General features: G+C 35.2%; 1 protein-coding gene across 12 annotated transcripts in view; it reads right to left on the reverse strand.

The window, feature by feature from the left end:
* Positions 1–8,179, reverse strand: part of LOC107756101 (neural cell adhesion molecule 1-like) — a 254,253-nt gene that overhangs the window by 24,972 nt on the left and 221,102 nt on the right. The gene's annotated exons all lie outside the window — the stretch shown is intronic.

Here is an 8,179-nt window from a genome sequence, read left to right on the forward strand (position 1 = left end):
TTAGACTTTAGTCGTCCAATTGGATATGTGGCATAGGCAACTGAAGTCTAATGAGAAGAAGTAAATTAAAATTATGCCAAACAGAATGCCATTTTAAGTGTACAAAACAGACATCACAATGCTAAAAAGTTCACTGAATACATGTTTAGTTTTAAAAGGAGTTAGTTAATATAATATTTAAAATAGAACTATAAAACAAATTATTGAATTAGCTATAAAATAAAAGAATTCTCTGTTGGTTTAGAAGTCAGTACTTTTTTCAGTGAATCTCATGTAATAAACACTACTATTCAAAAGTTTATGGTCAGTAGTAAGATTTTAAAAAAGAAAAAGAAAAAAAAGAAAAAGAAATTAATATCTCTGTATTATTTATTTATACTGTTTATACTATATTATATTACTAAGCTAAAATTCTATAAATGCTGTTATTTTGAACTTTCTATTCATGAAAAAATATATTGTGGTTTCCATAAAAGTATTAAGCAGCACAACTGTTTTTAACACTGATAATAATAATAAACTCTTATTAAACACTAAATGAAATTAAACTGAAAGATCAGTTGACACTAAAGAGCGGTAATAGCTGCTGAAAATTCAACTTTGCCATCACAGGAATAAATTACATATTAAAACAGAAAACAGCTATTTTAAACTACAATAATATTTCACAATATCACTTTTTAAAGTACTTTTGACCAAATAAATGCAGCCTTGGTGAGCACTTTTTAAATTTTACTGACACCAAATTTCTGAATGCTTTTTTTAACATACAAAAATAAATAAATAAATACATAAATAATAAAAAGCAGAGCAGAGGAAGGAAAAAATTTATTCTGTGTGAACTAGTTGTAAAAATATATACCCACACACATTCAGTGTATTGGATTAACAGTTAAACTGCTTGAGTCTGTGCTACTGAACCAAGCAGAGATCTACATTAAACTTAGTAATTAATAAAACTAATGAACTTCACCACATTTTACGTTTCTTGAGTACAAAGTACAAAGAACATATAAATGACACCATCATTCCAAGTAAGACAGCAACAACATTTCAAAGAACAGCCTCTTCTGGATCATGCACAAACAATTTAATGCTTATTACGACTATACCGGGCTCCGAGACGTACATAATAACCTGTATTTAAACGTCAATGCTGAACAAGCTGAGCGTGACAGCACAGACGTCTCAAGCCGCAAGGACACCACTCGATTCAAAGTGTGGTACTTTCCTGGAAGTGCATTAGTGCTAGTGACTCATCATCACCTTCAATATACCCTCATCTATCTAATCTGAGAGAAGGCTGGCTTCTATTGAGCTGAACCTCAGAGCCTTAGAGTTAAACGATAAGTACTTTGAGTGGAAGGTAATGATATGATGGGGGCGAAATATCCCCTGTTTCCTCTTTTAAGCTTAACGCAATTAGACAGAGGCGCAGTCTGTTTGTGAGCCGAGTGTCTGACAGATGACAGACTATGTTAGAGTTTCAAAGACTGTTTGACTAAATAGTGCCGAGCTTCTGTCTTTTAATCTCTTTCTTTCTGCACCAGTTGTGAATTTATTTCAAGGAACTTCTAGATACTTGGTGACAAAAGGAGCCTGAAGTGCTAACAGCATCGTCAGTTAGTCCTTGGAGGATTAAAGGAACAGTTCACTCAAATATGAAAATTCTGTCATCATATACTCACCCATGTGTTGATTCAAACCCGTACGAACCCTTTCTTTCTTCCGTGGAACACAAAAGGGAATTTTAATAATGTACAGATTGTGTTTTCAGATGGAGACTGGAGCTTTGAAGTTGTCAAAAGGCCATAAAAGCATTATAAAAGAATCATAAAAAGTCATTCAGTACTTTGTGATGAAATGTATTCCCTGGAAATCAAGTGAGTTGTTAACCAGTGCTACAGAATCAATGATTCAGTGTGCCGAATCTGAGAACTGGATCAGCATGATTTAACGCAAAGGTCCAACTCAAAATTCAAATGATTCATTCACCAGTCACTTCTCTAATGAACAGGCATGCTCTCTCATGTAGGATTTCATTCACATTCACAGCTTAGCTTTCCTAAGTCATACGGACCACTTTTATAATGCTTGGTAACACTTTACATAAAATAGATAACATCAGAAATACAATAACAAATGTAGATTCTACAGCGTATAATACTTCAGCTTCATTCGTCGCACCAAAAGATAAACTGCAGTGCTTTACAATTATAGGACAGGAAGAGCTAAATAAACTTATCACTGCATCTAAACCAACAACATGCCTGTTAGATCCTGTACCCACTAATACAATAAGGGTACATGAATAATCATGCACTAATGCCTAAATTAATACTTAATTCATCAAATACTAATGATTATTAAAGGTGTTAACTAATCATGAATTAATGAAGAGCTATCCTTAACTACAACTGGAGTCATATGGATTCACGCATGAATAACGGAGTCATATGGATTCACACATGAATAACGGCAGCCTTAACTACAGTACATGTTAGTAGATGTTTGATAGTTAATGCATTAATTAACATTTATGGGTAAACTAAATCAAACAGCCTCTTTAAGAGGGAATAAGAAATACTCCGACTTTGAAATAAATGAAAAGAATTTAATACTATCATTTTATAACTGTTGTTAAAACATTTGAGCTTTTTACATCTTCAGCTTTGCCATAAACATTACTGGGTGGAAAAAGATTAGTTGATTCTCCTCATCAAGTGTAGAAAATACTAAAAACACTAATAACTGATCTTGTTTTGTGTTGTTCTCTTTCCCTTTAAACTACCCCAGCAGTGACTTATAAGCAGCTAAATAAAAATAAAACCTCAAAATCCACAAAGAACATTTGTAGAACAATCCTGAAGAAATGCCCAGAAACAGTTCACTGTCCATCCAGACGCAGGCCGTGATGATACTGTACCTCCGCTCTCTGACTTCTTGAAAATCCACACCACATCTCTTACTAAATACTCGCTGTGTTAGTACATGTGTATTTGATAGTAAGTATAAAATAAATCATGAGCTGCAATCCTAAAGAAATGCCCGGAAACAGTTCAGTAGGTAGCTGAGTTTAATAGGTAGTTAACAGTGAATTAATTATGATTGGGCCCCCGCAAGTAAAGTCATGTCAAAATAATGAATTAACAAGCCATGAGTTCATGTTAGTGTATGGGTAGTTAATAATGAGTTAATTATTGTGGGCCCTCTCAAGTAAAGTCATGACAAAATAATGCATTAACAAACCATGAGTTGATGTTAGTGTATGGGTAATTAATAATGAGTTAGTTACGATGGGCCCCTCAAAATAAACTCGTGACACAATGATGCATTAACAAATCATCAAATAAAAACCATATTAAAAACCGATAAAGGTTATTTATAGTCCTTTTATTATTTATTTACATCATTTAACATATATGGACCAAACATAACTAAATAACTACTAAAACTACTAAAATAAATATTTTAACAAAATGTCTTTATTCTTTTGTTTTATCATGCTTGCATCGATGGGTCATTTTTGACCCATGTGTGTAATCTTGATGTAGTAACAAAAAACCTTGAAAAAAATAAAATATTAATTCGTGGTCCTTGTAAAAATCATGGAATTTATAGATCAGGGAATATTAAATGCTGAAATAAACTGATTTCAAAAGATAAAACAAAAAAATGCCCAGCGAAGTATGAAATAACATAGGAAATGAATATGGGTCATTTTAGACTCATGTTGTGCATTAGAAGGGGTTTTCATAGCTTGTGCATCAAAGGGTTAAGTATTAATTTAGTCATTAGTTCATGATTATTCATGTACCCTTGTTGTAAAGTGTTACCTAATGCTTTCGCACCTTTTTTGGAACTTGAAAGCTCCAGTTCATGCACATTCATTGTAATTGCACTGAAAAAAAAAACACCACATTTTCCAAAATTACTCCATTTATGCAGAAGAAAGGAAGTCATACAGATTTGGAACGACATGAGGCAGAGTAAAAGATTTTCATTTTTGGGTGAACTATCCCTTTAAAACCACATTGATAAAAAAATGCAAATTTATTTTAGCTTCAAGTCAATATTAACAAGCTTTGATATTTCTTCTCTCTGATTTCCAGTGTTTTAACTTGCAAACAACTAGTCACTGCAGGCTTATTGATCTCACAAAACACTGCTCTGTTCTTCAATTTGGTCTACTGCTCTGCAGATGAAAAAATACATGCTAAATGGAACTGTATTATCCGCTGTGGTCTGATGAAACGCTGTGGGGCAGTTACATTGTGTAGTGCTTTGTAGATATCACAGAGCAGAGGCCGAGGTTCAAAGCACACAGAGCGTCTCAGACAGAGAAGAAAATTGCTCTGCGGAATAATAAGGATTATCATATCGTAAGTGTTTCATGTCAAGGGGAATGAAGGGGGTGTTAATGCCATTGCAGCGGTGATCACAATTAAAGCACTCCAGAACTCTACCTGAGGACGTGGACCATCTGCTAGGTCGCTGGCCTGTGTCTCTATCTCTGAGAGATGTATTCACCGGCAATGAAGCAGAGAAACACTGAGAACCACCAGATGTGCTAGGCAATAGACCTAGTTTAAACCATCTCTCAGGGGTACTAAATAACTGAGCACAATCTAATGAAGTGCCACGTAAACTGTTTTACAGTCTACTTTCTGTGCCCCAGTATGATTGTATTAAGTGTTATTAAAGAGGTTTGGCTGTACCAGTTGGGTTGTATTTGAGTCAATACAGTACAAATTATTTAATTGTTTAAGTGTCTGAAAACTGATATGCAGAACCGATTTTAATTGTTATATTTCTTCTTTTTGACAAAACAATAACTATGATAATGAGCATTAGACTACAACTTTAAAAGCATAATTTTCAAAATTAATTGGTATTAGTAATATTAGTAGTAGTACTATTATTTATTTGCAATCTGAATATTTGAGACTTTTATATTGTAATATTTACTATATTTTATAATATTGGTATATTTTTCAGAAATAACAGAACTATGAATATTATTTTTATTTTTACAAAACATTCAGAATGAATTTAATTAATAAAAATGTAATACTATTGTTGTAGTGTAATGGTCATTTATTTATATCTTTGTTTTGCGCTGTTATGGTAAATGATACTCACTTGAGAATAAATAGCTGTTACTTAAAAAGTTGAATTACTGTTGAAAAAATATACTGAATAAATTACTTTATAAAATATTAAATTAAAGTTAATATGTAAAACAATATCAATAATGATGACAAAAAGCGAATCTCTAAACATCACCACCTGACAAAAATAAAACAATATATGAATTGTTTGTTCATCATTTGTAAGTCGCTTTGGATAAAAATGTCTGGTAAAGGAATAAAAACAAAAACAAACAAACAAACAAACAAACCCCATCAAACAAAAAACCAAACAAAACATATTCAGAAGATCAAAGAAGATATCTCAGTGGTACACTTTCCTTTCTTTCTTTTTTTTTTTTAACACAGCAGGTTAAATGCCTGAATTTTCCCTTTGGCTTTAGCATTGGGGTCTGAGTTGACCTCCTTTATTTTTGTGTAACCTACTATTTTCAGATCAGAGGCCATTTCCACAGCAGGTCTTCATAGGTACAGTCCCTGCCGCAGTGCTCTCTGATCACAATTCATATCAAAGAAAGGCTCTGTCAGTGGAGTCTACGTGCCCTCTGGGAGCAGGGTGACCCACGCACAGGCTAGCAATCAGAAAGCCTGGCACACAGTCATGGAAAGAGTCCCTATTTGTTGCTGTGAATATTTTAGCTGTCACCCGAGATGACCTTACTGCAGTGAGCTGCAGAGGTGGCATTATCCATCAGAAAACTCCCAGAGGTGGCGATCACTCCTACCTCTATCGCTTATGTGACAAGCCTAGCTAGCTTTGTCATCACTCCATCTCCATACACAATCCCAGCCTCTTTATTCACGCTCATAGCATATAAAATGGAGAGGGAACTCTCACGCTTTGAATCACTGGTCCCTGCAGCACATACCGCAGTAATGTGAATTATATAGTGCTCTTTTACAATTTCCACAGGCTGTGGAGGCCAGAGGCATTGATCCTTGCTCTTGAGGAGAGAAAGTCTCAGTCTCGCTACTGGCAACAATGTCTTTTGTGTCATTTTCTTTCTCTTCCTCTAGTGCTCTGGGCACTCTATTGGCTGAGACTGTGGGATGGCCTGTGGTGATAAATCTCTAACATGCACCTGAGAGCACTACCGTACATCTTACTTGAAGCTCCATCTACGTCAAACTACGCCATTCACTGCAGACGTACTGTTGCTTTATAATGGATGGAGTCAATCTGTCATACTTCCCTAACTGTTAAAGAAATAGTTCACTCAAAAGTGAAAATTTGACCATTATTTACTCAGCTTCATGTCGCTCCAAAGTTGTATGCTTTTATTTTTGTCTGTGGAACCATTTAGAATCATTTCCGACTTCATGTTTTCAATGGAAGTACATAGTGACCAGTATATTAAGCTACAAAGGCACCACAAAAGTGGTCCATATGACTCGTTTGAAGTCATACGATAGCTTTTTATATGTGGAACAGAGTGGAATTATGTCATTACTGACTCTCAAGTCAAACTGTATAGCTCGTCTCAAATTAAATATGATGTCTATGGCACAGGATTAACAATATTTGGTCACAAGATGTTAAAACCAACTCGTCAGATATTGTATTTTAAACTACTTTAACTTTTTTTTACACCAGTGGACACTGTAAATTGTCTAAGTATGGGAAAAACCTTCCTTTTGTGTTCCACATACTGAAAAGAAAACACCAAAACCAGTCTAAGCTTCAAAAAAGTGCCTAAAACCCATCTAAAATCAGTCAAGAGACCAGCCTAGAAGACCACCTAAAGACCCGCAAACCAGTTTAGGCTGGTGAAAGCTTTTAAGCAGGGACATTGAGAAAATAACAGCATAGAGGTTTGGAATGACATGAGGTTGTAAATTGAGAAATGACAGAATTTTCATTTTTGGGTGAATTATTGCCTTAACAAGCCATTTTCTGCCGTAGATATAGCAAGACTCATTGTTTCTGAGATAACAAGCAACTTGATTACGACTGTCCATATTAAAAGAGAGAAAAGAAAGCTTGCAAAAACATTCTGCTATTGTTAGGATTACTTCTGAGGTTTCTGAAGAATTGCAACAGAAGTCATTTTCGCTTTGGTTTGGAAGCTCGAAACAAATAAACTGTCACCAGATGTCGATGCTGCCGGCGGTCTTGCTTTGTCATGTACAAATTGATAAATGATCAGTAAGTGTTTGAAGCGCCTGGATCATTGTCCCGCCAATCACCTCTTCAATTCACGGAGGTATAGTTCCAGAGAAAGAGCGGACAACGCCATCAATCTCATCTGAACACGACCACATCACACTACCATTACGAGATACAGTCTCTGCCTCGACCATCGCCTCTTTTTTATTCCGCTGTGTAATGATCATGAGAAAGCTTCCACAGCCAAACGATCCCTGTCAAGGATAATGAGAACAATAGAGAGCTACAACAAGAAAATACGGCAATTAAATTAGCAACAGCTTCATCACAATGTTGTTTGCTTTTTGTTGCATAAACAAACAATAGTCATTCTACAGTTCGACTGTTTTAAAATTGCTTTTTTGCAAAGCAATCACCCTCACACAAATTATGAATTAAAGGGGTCCTATTATGCTCTTTTACAAAGTCTTGATTTTGTTTTGGGGGTGTACTAGAACAGGCTCTCATACTAGGTTGTTCGAAAAACACATTATTTTTCACATATTTTACATTATTAACTAAAGTTGAAAAAGTGAAAAAGCATAATAGGATCCCTTTAAACACCAACATTAGCCAACGAGGTTGTGACTATCCTACGAGTGTCAAATAAATAGCTTGTTTTAAGACTTCTGTGGATTTTATGTGTAGTACTGTGAATTAAAATGGAGTGTCTACGTGGTGGCCAGGGGTGGCACTGGCCCCCCCTGAAATTTGGCTGGCCACCCCAGGTGCCCCCTACCAGATGTCTTGCGATAGGCTTTTTTTTAGTAAATTTCTAACTGCATCTGGCAGTGGCGCATCCTGGCATGTGTAGGCAGCTGCCTAGGACCGCTTTCTTCTCTTCTTTATACTTAATTTTAGGCGGTTTCTATAGTGTGATCTT

Source organism: Sinocyclocheilus rhinocerous, unplaced genomic scaffold (genome assembly GCF_001515625.1).
Source record: "Sinocyclocheilus rhinocerous isolate Xijiao unplaced genomic scaffold, SAMN03320098_v1.1 scaffold682, whole genome shotgun sequence".
Lineage (NCBI taxonomy): Eukaryota > Metazoa > Chordata > Actinopteri > Cypriniformes > Cyprinidae > Sinocyclocheilus > Sinocyclocheilus rhinocerous.